General features: G+C 52.9%; 1 long non-coding RNA gene across 3 annotated transcripts; it reads right to left on the bottom strand.

Annotated features, from left to right (window-relative positions):
* Positions 1-2,137: 2,137 nt before the first annotated feature.
* LOC135305920 (uncharacterized) lies at positions 2,138-11,190 on the bottom strand. 3 transcript variants are annotated; one of them, XR_010366918.1, is made up of 7 exons: positions 10,500-11,190; positions 9,558-9,661; positions 9,288-9,405; positions 9,015-9,089; positions 8,386-8,479; positions 4,132-4,213; positions 2,138-3,299 (listed from the first exon to the last, which is right to left on the bottom strand). It is a non-coding gene; the product is annotated as an uncharacterized LOC135305920 (long non-coding RNA). The 3 variants fall into 3 exon arrangements; XR_010366919.1 differs by lacking the exon at positions 9,288-9,405; XR_010366917.1 differs by lacking the exons at positions 9,015-9,089; positions 9,288-9,405.
* Between the last annotated feature and the right edge of the window lie 851 nt (positions 11,191-12,041).

The following is a 12,041-nucleotide window of genomic DNA, read 5'->3' on the forward strand; positions in this document are numbered from 1 at the left end:
CACCTGTCCCCAGCTCTGAGTGCCACCTCCAGGTGACACCTGCAGGGATGGCACTCCAACCCTCCCTGGGCAGTGCCAGTGCCTGATCCCCCTTTCCAAGGGGAAATTCCTGCTGTGCCACCCTGAGCTGCCCTGGCCCAGCCTGAGGCCGTTCCCTCTGCTCCTGTCCCTGTTCCCTGGGGCTGGAAAGCTGCACCGAGCCCACCTGAGCCAGCCCCACGCTGCCAGCACTGAGCCCTGGCCTCGGGCCCCTCATCCCAGGGGTCTGAGCCCTTCCAGGGAGGGAGACTCCAGTTCCCTGGCATCCTGCTGCAGCAGGAACCTCCACCTGCAAAGAACAGCACAGATGGTGCCAAGGCAGATCCTGGGCTGGGAGCTGGAATCCATTCATCACACACACGCTGAAATATTTCACATTACAGCTTTTGATACAGAAGGAAACAAGAAATGTGTTCTCTCCCTCAGGAGAGGGGAAACAAAAGAAGTGTAATATTAATTTTAATATTATTTGTTGCCCACAACAGCTTGCAGAACACAAAGAGACCTCAGCGGGGTTTGAACATGCTGGTTTAGGAAGCTGCACCCAGGGTAGAGTTTATGAAAAATTAAAATTACACCACCAGGATTTTCTGATAAAAAAATCCCTTAAAGTTTCATCATAATCAACGGGAACATTTGTCATCTTTATAATGTTTCAGGTTATATTTTCCCAAGTTTTATCATCCTTAGGATTCCCTTGGGAAGGGCAGAGCAGTGACAGCGTGTTCAGGAGAGCTCCAGCTTGCAGCCAAATATTCCCATTAAATACAACCAAATATATTCTGTTATTATACATGATAATACAATCTATTCCATACAGCAGACAAATGAAATTAAACACAATCCATGAGCAGCAGGTTTCCTTGCAAGCAGCAGAGTCAGGCAGAGCAGGGGGGCACAGATCCATCCCCCTGAGCCCTCTGGGCCCCTGCCCTGCCCTTCCCAGCTCCCATCCTCCCTCAAGCCCACGCAGGGATCCCAGGCTGGAATTCCATCACTTCTATTTCCAGGTGTCTCTGCCCTGCAGGAGGCACAGGAAGCTGGGACACAAAAGCCACTCGAGTTGATGTGGGGAGGCCGAGATCAATGAGCACAATTGGGTGTCAGCCTTTTCACTGCCCCGGTTAAACCCCAGCTGCATTTTAAATGAGCAGAGAAACGGCTCAGCCCCATTAATGCCCTCAGCAGCACTCGGGGCAGGAAGAACAACGACCCTGTTTGCCATGGGCAGCATCCTTAAAGCACTCTTAGTCTGCAGAAAACTGAACTCGGGGCCCTGGAGGGGCTGGGTGCAACCAGCAGGGGCAGCAGGGGCATCTCCCCAGCCAGGGACACTCCTGATGTCCCAGCCAGGGACACCTCTGCTGCCCCTGTCCCAGCCAGGGACACCTCTGCTGCCCCTGTCCCACCTCCCCAGCCAGGGACACCTCTGCTGCCCCTGTCCCAGCCAGGGACACCTCTGCTGCCCCTGTCCCACCTCCCCAGCCAGGGACCCCTCTGCTGCCCCTGTCCCACCTCCCCAGCCAGGGACACCTCTGCTGCCCCTGTCCCAGCCCAGGGACACCTCTGCTGCCCCTGTCCCACCTCCCCAGCCAGGGACACCTCTGCTGCCCCTGTCCCAGCCAGGGACACCTCTGCTGCCCCTGTCCCAGCCAGGGACACCTCTGCTGCCCCTGTCCCAGCCCAGGGACACCTCTGCTGCCCCTGTCCCAGCCAGGGACACCTCTGCTGCTCCTGTCCCAGCCCAGGGACACCTCTGCTGCCCCTGTCCCAGCCAGGGACACCTCTGCTGCTCCTGTCCCAGCCCAGGGACACCTCTGCTGCCCCTGTCCCAGCCAGGGACACCTCTGCTGCTCCTGTCCCAGCCAGGGACACCTCTGCTGCCCCTGTCCCATCTCCCCAGCCCAGGGACACCTCTGCTGCCCCTGTCCCATCTCCCCAGCCCAGGGACCCCTCTGCTGCCCCTGTCCCACCTCCCCAGCCAGGGACACCTCTGCTGCCCCTGCCCCAGCCCAGGGAAGGGCCAGGCTGGACACTGGGGCAGGGGAAGGTGTCCCTGCCATGGCACAGGTGGCACTGGGTGGGATTGAAGGTCCTTTCCCACCCAAAGCATTCCATGGTCCTGGGGGTGATCCCTGCCAGGTCCTGGAGCCCCAGCCTTGGCAGCCCCTGGGCACAAACTCAGGGCTGGCTCTCCAGACTCTTTTCCAGCAGGGAGGAGGTAAAAATCCCCAGTTATTGCCTGCCTGGGTTGTTTTCCCTCCCCGTGTCACCTGCAGGCTGCAGGGCTGGGAGGTTTCACAGGAGCAGCTCCAGGAATGCAAGGAAAGCAGGTTTGTCTGCCTGCAACCTGACAGCTTGCTCTAGCAATAGACAGAGGCTGTAGAAGCTCTGATTTGTCTTTTTGACACACATTTCCAGCAGGATACTCTCTGGAAATATGAACCTTGAAGTCTGCACACTGTCCTGGATGTATGGGTGTACAGAAGTGCAGAGAAGCCTTGCCCCACTGCACTTCCACTCTGATGACTGATGCCAGCTTTTATTCCCTTTTACACGCCAAGAAATCACCCAGGGAGTCACAAATAATAGAAAACCATCAGGCCCAGGAAGTTATCTCACTTATCCCATCTGAGGAATCCCTTCCCTTTGTGCCCTGCTTTATCTGCTCCCCCCAAAAACTGCCTTACAGTGAGACAGGAAAACAAGTGCCTGTGGGCTTATCTGAAAGGGCATTATTGATAATGACAGGGTTTCTGTTCCAGCCCGAGCCGGCTGAGGGTGGATTTGTTGTGAAGGGAAGCAGGAGCTGGAACTCCCCCTGCTCCGTGCTGGCAGAGCAGCACAGAATTTCACGGAATGTGTTTGGAATTCCAACGGCAGCGTGAGTGCCAGCAGCAGGGAAGGGGCAGTAAAAGTGATTTATCTGTGCCCATCGAGGATGCAGCTTGACAACTCCACCCACGAGCTGGGGAAGCTGCACTTGGAATAAATGGAAATGAGAATAAATAAATGGTGTTTTACAGGGGAAGCAAGTGGACAATGGGGAAGTACCTCGGGCTTTTAAAGCCTGCCTGTGGGAATAGCACTTCACCTCCCACAACTCTGAGAGGCTTTTTATGCCAAATCAAGCAATGTTTTTGTCACCTTAGGAGAGTAATGTTGAGAATGCCCAAGGGCTCTGTACCTGCCTGCCAGCACCGTGTGTCACCCTGACACAGACCTCAGCCCACTGCTGAAAATGTGAACTGGCACAGCCCCTGAAAAACACAAAAGCAGCTGGTTTACCCAAATCGTTCAAAACCCAGGCACTACTGGATCCCCCCACCAGTTCCCAAATTGTCACTGTCACTCCCCGTGCTGTCAGCTCACTTAGAAAACCAAAGTCAATAAAGATGAAACTGCTTAAGGAGCAGGAGTTTTTTTTTTTTTTTTTCCTTTGCTAATATGATCTGCCTTCAAAGCAAACATAATTTTACAGCACCTTTAAATATTAACACGTTGGCAGTGTTTGTTCCATGCTGAGCACAGCCAGCAGAGACAACCACAGCAAAGGATGGACGGGGGCTCCTTCCCTCTGCCCCACCACACTGGCTGCAGCTTCCATGGAAAACGTGGAAAAATGGGGCATCTGTTGTGTCCAGGGAAAAGTGGGCATGGCTCTGGGCTGGTGGCCAGCTGGGGACCAGGCTCAGCTTGGACCTGGGGACCGTGCAGGGCTCCTGCAAGCCCAGAGCTCTGGGATGACATGAACTGACCTGCCACTGGCTCCAAACCCCGCTGATCCCAGTGAATCCCTGCAGCAGCAGGGACCCCCTCTCACCCCTGCTCCCTTTGCCTCTTTCCTGGCCTTTTTAAAGAAATTAGGTTAATGAAGGCACCACCTGCAGCTGAACCCAGCTCCTGGCAGAGAGGCTGAGCTGAGGGGACCCTGCTGGTGCCAACGATTTAAAATATGCCTTGGAAAAAAGAATCTGTGACACTCAATAAGCTCCACAGCAAAATGGGGTGTTTAGACCTGTGTTATTTTATATGAAATATATAAAAAATAGATACAGAAAATGTGAGATGTTATTTTACGAAATGATTTACCTGTTTTCTCCTGGTCTCCTGCGTGTAGATGAATCATTTTCCTCCTGTAGGGATGTGCCCAGAGACAAAGGTGGGATGAGCTCTTGGAGTGGAATAAAAAATACATCATATCAATTTCAATATAAATAAATGCAATTCTATATACTAAAATAGATGGAAATACAGATATGTGTTGCCTTATTCCTACATTCATTTAATTAATGGATTAATTGCTGATGGAAGGGTGGGGGCAGGATGTTTGATTCCCTCACGCACCCCACACAAACCCACAGCAGCAGGGGAACGTCCCCCAAGTGACAGAACAACCCCACAGGGGGACAGGAGAGTTTCCCGTGCAGGGAGCAGCCCCCAGCTCCACCCCAGCCTGGCAGTGACGGATGGGACACCACTCAATAAAGATCCCACATTTCCTGTAAACCAAGGGGATTCATTAGGCTAAAAGGCATCATTCATGCCAGGTAATTTATATTGCACAGGTAATTTAGGTAATTACCTCAACAACGAGGTAATTTATATTACACAGCAAACTTGCCTCACTCCCCCCCCATGGATTTGCTGTTGTTATCCTTTGTTAAACGACACTGAACCTTCCCATAAAAGCTGGAATGGAGGCTTTGATGGGCTTTGTGTGTTTTCACATGGAAAACAGCTCCTGGGCAGAGCTGTAAGCCTTGCACTGCTATTCTACTGGGTCTTATTATTTTCAGGAGAGGATTTATGGGATTGCTCGTAGCAGGTAAAAGCTGCTCTATGCCAACAGTCCCCGCAGCTTTCTGAGGAGGAATCTCCTCCTTTCCTAAGGTCAGCTGCTCCAGAGCTTGGGCAAGGGCAAGAGCTTGGACAGGCCCCTGCTGCCATTCCCAAATCCCAGTGCTGCCCTCCTGCCATTCCCAAATCCCAGTGCTGCCTTGGACAGGCCCCTGCTGCCATTCCCAAATCCCAGTGCTGCCCTCCTGCCATTCCCAAATCCCAGTGCTGCCTTGGACAGGCCCCTGCTGCCATTCCCAAAATCCCAGTGCTGCCCTCCTGCCATTCCCAAATCCCAGTGCTGCCCTCCTGCCATTCCCAAATCCCAGCACTGCCTTGGACAGGCCCCTGCTGCCATTCCCAAATCCCAGTGCTGCCTTGGACAGGCCCCTACTGCCATTCCCAAATCCCAGTGCTGCCCTCCTGCCATTCCCAAATCCCAGCACTGCCCTGGACAGGCTCCTCCTGCCATTCCCAAATCCCAGTGCTGCCCTGCTGCCATTCCCAAATCCCAGTGCTGCCCTGGACAGGCTCTCCTGCCATTCCCAAATCCCAGCACTGCCTTGGACTCCATGATCTTGGAGGCCTTTGCTCATTTAATGCTCCTGGGTTTTGCTGCAGCTGGAGCGTTTTGGTATCTATCAAATGTCCTTGCCTGAGAAAAGAAAGCCAAAAACTCCTCCCAGGCCTCCTTAACAAGCCCAAAAGGTGTGGGAGAAGGGATGGGAAAGAGCCAAAGCTGAAATATAAAATTGATTGCTTGTTTTGCAGGAATCCCTTCGGTGGCACTGTGCTGGCTTTGAGGGGCACAGAGGGGCCACCACAGCCACCTCTCCCCCTTGTCACAGCTCCAGGGGCTCAGAGCTGGAGATGGGCTGGGCTTGGCTCCCCATTCCACCCAGCCCTGCCCGGGGATCCCATCCCACAGGGAGCTGGGTGTGAGCACAGCCCAGGGGAGGGCTCTGCCCACTCCCAGGGGGCATTTGGGACACCGAGTTTGTGACCCTGCAGCCAAAAGGAACGTTCAGAAGAAACCTGTGCCTCGTGCCAAGCTGCCAGTTTGTGTCTGATGGATGCTGAGGGGCTCAGCCCTGCTCCCTGACAGCTTCCAAATTAAACTTTGGGCTGCTTAGGAGCCTGTCAGTCAATAAATCCCAGTGTTTTACAGGTCCAAGGCTGTTTCTCTGCCTGTTGGACAGGATGGATGCTTTGGTCTGTGAGAATCTGGAAGCACCAACCACCTTGGCTTTCCCTGTTTCTGGCTCGTGTTTATGTGGCTGCTGAGGGAGATTTTGTGCTTTAAAAAGATCTCAGGAGCTGTTATTGGCTTGGGCTGAAATAACTCTGACTCCTGCCCAACCCACTGCTGAGAGCAGGGCAGGAATTCCCAGGAGAGTCCCCCTTACCTGAGGTACCTTAAAGCCCATTGGGAAAACCAGTTTGAAGCCAAACAGTCCCTTTTCCCCTCCCAGGCTGCTGACACATCCCTGCCTCCCCCAGGTCTCACCCAGCAGCTCACCCCAAGCCACCTTGGAATCCAGTGGGTTCCAACAACACCCCTGAGCTTTCCTGCTGTGGGTCCCTGGAGCCCCTCCAGAGCACAGCCCCATTCCCTGTGCCTCAGGAACTGTTCCCCTGGGACTGAGCCCCTCCAAACCCCACAGCTCCCTTTGCCTTCCAGGCCTCCTCCTTCTTGGGAATTCCAGATAAATGCAGCCGATTCCTGGGGCAGAGCTTCGGTCTCAACAAAACCCCTCTGGAGCCCAAAATCCACCCCACAGCAGCAGGTTTGGCCCAGCAGGAGCTCTATGGAATATCCCAGCATGGGGATGCTGGGCATGGCTGGCACAGCTGGCACAGCTCAGCTGCCTCATGCATGTTTGTTGCAGCAATAAACAGGCAGGACTCAGTTTCCCCATGCAGAAAAGCCAATTTTCAGTGTCGCAGCCCATTTTTATACCAAAGTTTCCAAGACTTTGTGTATAACTCTAACTGGTCCATAACTTGCTGTCCAATTCTCTGGTCAGTAAATGGCATTTTGCATGTTTATCAAACCTCTCTATTCCTGGGTAGTTCCCATGTCTGGTTCACTGGTTCCCATGGACAGATCTCTTGTTTTTTACAGGTACAAGCAGTTCTCTCAGCAGAACAGTTTGCTGTGCTCACTGCTTTCATTCCTATGATTTTTCACAGGGGAAGTTGCAAGCTGGCTGTTGGCTTAGCCACAGTGGCAGGGCCTAACCCATGTTTTAGAAGGCCTTTGATGATATCTCTGCCTGCATGCAAGACATGCTCATGAGCTAGAGGTGGCATCATCCTCAGGGCAGGAACCCAAACAGGGCCTTGGCATCTGCACTGCAGGTGGGAACCTGAAATAAACCCAGTATCCACAGGGATCCTTGGCAACGAGGTTCCTAAAGCTCATCCAGAGCAGGAGAGACCCCAAAAGTGAGATTTAGATGCCACTCAAGCAGGTCAGACTGCTCACATATCCCGGGGTTTGGTTCTGAAGAGCCCTTGAAAGGGTTATTTTGATTTCAAGAACATTAATTGATTTCCCCATGGGAAGGGAGCTCAGGCCTTGGCAGGGGTGCTGGAGTGCCCATCCCTGGAGGTGTCACTGGATGTGGCACTCGGGGACTTTTGGAACCAAAGCCTTGGAGGGCTTTTCCAGCCAGAGGGATTCTGTGACCCCCTGGGATCAGAGTCCTCTCCTTGTCTGCAGGTCCAGCTGGCCCAGTGGGTCTCCTCAGCTCTTGTTTCAGCAGATTAATAAAGACATTCTGGAAATCAGGCCTGAGACAGTGACAAGCACACTCCCCAGATGAGGCTGTATAAAAAGGGCTGAGCCCTAATGAGGTCTGGGGATGCCAGGTGCCAGCTCCAGGGCTCTTCCCAAAGATGATCTCATAGGCACGCCTACGGAGCTTTGGGAAGCTCTCCTCACCCAGGCTGAGACACTTCTGACTGGAAGTGACCTGTGCTTCCAGTCTGAGTGAGTAAATGGAATAAAGGCACTGCAGCAGAGCCCCTGTAGGAGGCAGCCATAAATCCCAGGCTTCTCTGATCAGCAAACAGGGCAGCAGAGGGAGGGGTGAGGGGAAAATCCCCATTCCCAGCAAAGCAAGAAGTGCCTGGCAAGAGCTCCTTGACATCCCTGACAGTTCTGATGACATTACAGAACTGCTCTGACTGCCTGGATGCATCCCTCAGCTGACAGCCCACTTCTGAGGCTCTGGAATGGGATAATGGGGCCATAATTCCCTGCAAGTTAGGGGGAAATTCAGGCTGTGAGACAGTTATGTCATATTTGATAAGGCTAATTGACATTTCAGGGCAGGACTTAACTAAGACTGAGGTTAAAGCTTTAGGAAGTGGTAGAAAAAAGAATCAGTGATATTCAATAAGCTCCACAGCAAACTGGGGTGTTTAGACCTGTTATTTTATATGAAATATATAAAAAATAGATACAGAAAACATGAGATGTTCTTTTGCAAAATGATTTACCTATTTTCTTCTGGTCTCCTGTGTGACAGATGAATCATTTTCTTGCTGTAAGGCTGTGCCCAGAGACAAAGGTGGGATGAGCTCCTGTAAGAGACTTGGAGTGGAAAAAAAATGCATTATATCAATTTCAATATAACTAAATACAGTTCTATATACTAAAATAGATAGAAATAAAAATATGTATTGCTTTATCCCTACATTCATTCAATGAAATTCTCCTCTTCTAATCTCTCAGCTCTTGCAGGCAAAGTGCCTTTGAATTTGGGACACCTTCCACTATCCCAGGGTGCTCCAAGCCCCATCCAGCCTGGCTTGGACAGCTCCAGGGATCCAGGGCCTGCTGCCCTCCCAGGGAACAATTCCTTCCCAAAACCCCCCATCCCTGCCCTCTGGATGCCTCAGGAAGAGGAGCTGCAGCAAGGACTGCCCCTGTGCTACTGACATTGACCACAAATTGCATGTTAATGCAATAAAAGGTATTCCACATCGGTTATTATAATGCAATAACACTGGATGCCATTTTCCTTTCCAAAATCCCATTTAAATCCTGTTTATGTGAACTTTGTGCAGGAAGCAGGCAGCCAGGGGAAGGCTCCTGGCCGTGCACACTGAGAGTTCCCCACAAGCACCTCACAGCTGTGCAGCTCCACAACAACCTCTGCATTCCCTGGAGGTTCCACAGGTCCCAGCAGGCAGATTTTCACCTGGAAATTCCAGAGGGATGAGCCTTTTGGTTTTAATCCTCAGAAGGGAAATCCCCCCGTGCAGCCCTCCTGTTTCAGGGCTGGAGACAAACCCAGGAGGTTGCCTTCACTCAGCTGGGATAGCAAGGCAGGGATGAGGAGAGGAATCCCTCCCTTTGCTTGGAACAGATTTTATCACCCTGCTAGAAGTGAAGGCACCTCAAAGAGCATCGTGGTGGATGAAGGAGAACATGGTGTGTGTCAACATTCCTTTAAAATCCTGCACTCAGAAATGCTGAACATCCAGAGTTCTGAGGAGCCCCGAGGACAGCAACGGCTGAGGAAAGAAAGACCTGGATTTATCTGATGTGAATTTTGGGAGCTGCAGGAGTCAGCTGGCATCACAAAAAATGGATGAAGCGTTGCCCTGGAATGAAGTGTTAATGAAGGGATTTCTATCTCCACACCTCCCCTCCATCTTCCTGGTACCTGGTGGCTTTGTTCCTGCTCTGCTGGGCCTTCCCCAGCTCATCCCCAGCTCCTGGGCTGGCTTTTGATGTGGGGCTGCAGCAGCCTCCTGGAGCTGTCAGGATCTTGAAAGAGAAATGAATTCAGCTGTGTGAAAGGCACTGGAACTCCAGCCACTCAGGGAATCTGCTGAGCACTCAAAAGGATGATTTATCTGTGGTGCAAACCGCCCTGCAGGGCTCTCCAGGGGCTTTGTGTCCCCTCCTTCCCCACTCCCCGGGATGGCTCCTCCTGGCACACCTCTGACACCCACAGATCTCATACAGGGGCTGTGAATGGGAATTCACACCCCACATCACCCCTGGGGGTCTCCAGGGCTCAACCAGCTCCCAGTCAGAGCTGGGAGCAGAACCAGGAGCAGAACGTGGAGCTGGGAGCAGAACCAGGAGCAGAACGTGGAGCTGGGAGCAGAACCAGGAGCAGAACCTGGAGCTGGGAGCAGAACCAGGAGCAGAACGTGGAGCTGGGAGCAGAACCAGGAGCAGAGCCAGGAGCAGAGGGGAGCAGAACCATGAGCAGAACCAGGAGCTGGGAGCAGAACCAGGAGCAGAACCAGGAGCAGAACCTGGAGCTGGGAACAGAACCAGGAGCAGAGCCAGGAGCAGAGGGGAGCAGAACCTGGAGCTGGGAGCAGAACCAGGAGCAGAACCTGGAGCTGGGAGCAGAACCAGGAGCAGAACGTGGAGCTGGGAGCAGAACCATGAGCAGAACCAGGAGCTGGGAGCAGAACCAGGAGCAGAACCAGGAGCAGAACCTGGAGCTGGGAACAGAACCAGGAGCAGAGCCAGGAGCAGAGGGGAGCAGAACCTGGAGCTGGGAACAGAACCAGGAGCAGAGCCAGGAGCAGAGGGGAGCAGAACCTGGAGCTGGGAACAGAACCAGGAGCAGAGCCAGGAGCAGAACCTGGAGCTGGGAGCAGAACCAGGAGCAGTCAGAAGCAGGAGCAGTCAGAAGCAGCCCCCACCAGAGCGGTGCTGAGGGGATGGAGAGGGGGAGAATAAACACTGCAATAAAACAATGTTGTGTGTAGGAAAATCCCGTTATTGCTGAGCGTCACTGGGAGTGACACTCCTGGGCTCAGCAGCGGGGAGGGACGAGGTGGCACTGTGGTGGCACTGTGGTGGCACTGTGGTGACACTGTGGTGCCATTTCAGTTCTATTGCAGTGTCACAGCAGTGTTACCATGGTGTCACTGGAGTGAGCCTGACAGAGCAGCAGCACTGGGCTTGTTTATGAGGAGAATAAACAGGGACTGAAAGTGCTCTTGTAACGTTTGGATCGGGTTCTCCTGAATAAAACGGGAAAAGCAAATTGTTGTTGAGCTCTGTTCTCTTCCAGGGAAACCAATTAGGCCTTTTCATCTACTTAAAGAGGGGAGCTGTGTGATCCACAGAAATCCAGCTGCCTGGCTGTCCTTGTGCTCCTGCAGGTCCCCTTTTCCAGGGGAACCCGCACAGGGAGTTTCAGGGGCTTGTTCTAAAGGAAACATTCCCAGATTCCCCTCAAGCTGCCTTCTCCAAGCTCCATCCTCCTCCTCCTCCTCCAGGACATGAGGCCGCCCTGCTGAGGTGCTGCTCCTCAGGGTGTAATTGGGGGTGGGCAGGAGCAGGTTAATGCTCACCTTAATGTGAGGGCTGTAATTAGTGGCATCGGGAGCAGGTTAATGCTCACAGTTAATGGGTAATTAGTGTGTAATTAGGAGCAGGTTAATGCACAGCAGCCTCCCGGTGACAGATGAAGAAGTTGGTGGCTCCTGTCATCCATTGTCCCTCTCCACGCTGCTGTCCCAAAGCAGTCCCACTCCTCTCAACTCCAGCCTCTGCCTCCTCTGACATTTCTCTTTCAGCTCCTGCCCTTGTTATTTATTCCATCTGATATTCTCAAACCAAGCAGTGGATCTTCAAAGAAACCCCCGATCAAAGTGCAGCTCCACCTGGGCCTGGTTCTGGCCAGGTTAAACCCGTGACTTCCCTCTGATGGGAACGTGATCGTGGAATATTTCACTCTCAGGCTCTGAAGGAAATTCTGGTGATTGATAATTTTCCATTTCATTCCCATTCCCTCTCATCTCCATGGACTAAAGTGAAACAATCTTCTTTTTTTAGAGAGCCTGTTTGATGTTGCTGGGAATGTTGCACTCAGCTAATTCAGAAAGATTTAATATTTAATTTCCCCATGGAAAGGGGGCTCAGGCCTTGGCACTGCCCAGGGAGGGTTGGAGTGCCCATCCCTGCGGGTGTCACCTGGAGGTGGCACTCAGAGCTGGGGACAGGTGGGGATGGGCACAGCTGGCACTCCATGGGCTGGGAGGGCTCTGCCAGCCCCAGGGATCCCAGGATTCTGTGATTCTGGGACCAGGGTCGGTGTTTGCAGTGCCTTGGGAGAACTGGGTGCATCCTGCTCAGTTTGAACCTCTCCAGAAGCAAAGCTCCTTTTCTGGAGCAG

Source organism: Passer domesticus, chromosome 8 (genome assembly GCF_036417665.1).
Source record: "Passer domesticus isolate bPasDom1 chromosome 8, bPasDom1.hap1, whole genome shotgun sequence".
Classification (NCBI taxonomy): Eukaryota; Metazoa; Chordata; class Aves; order Passeriformes; family Passeridae; genus Passer; species Passer domesticus.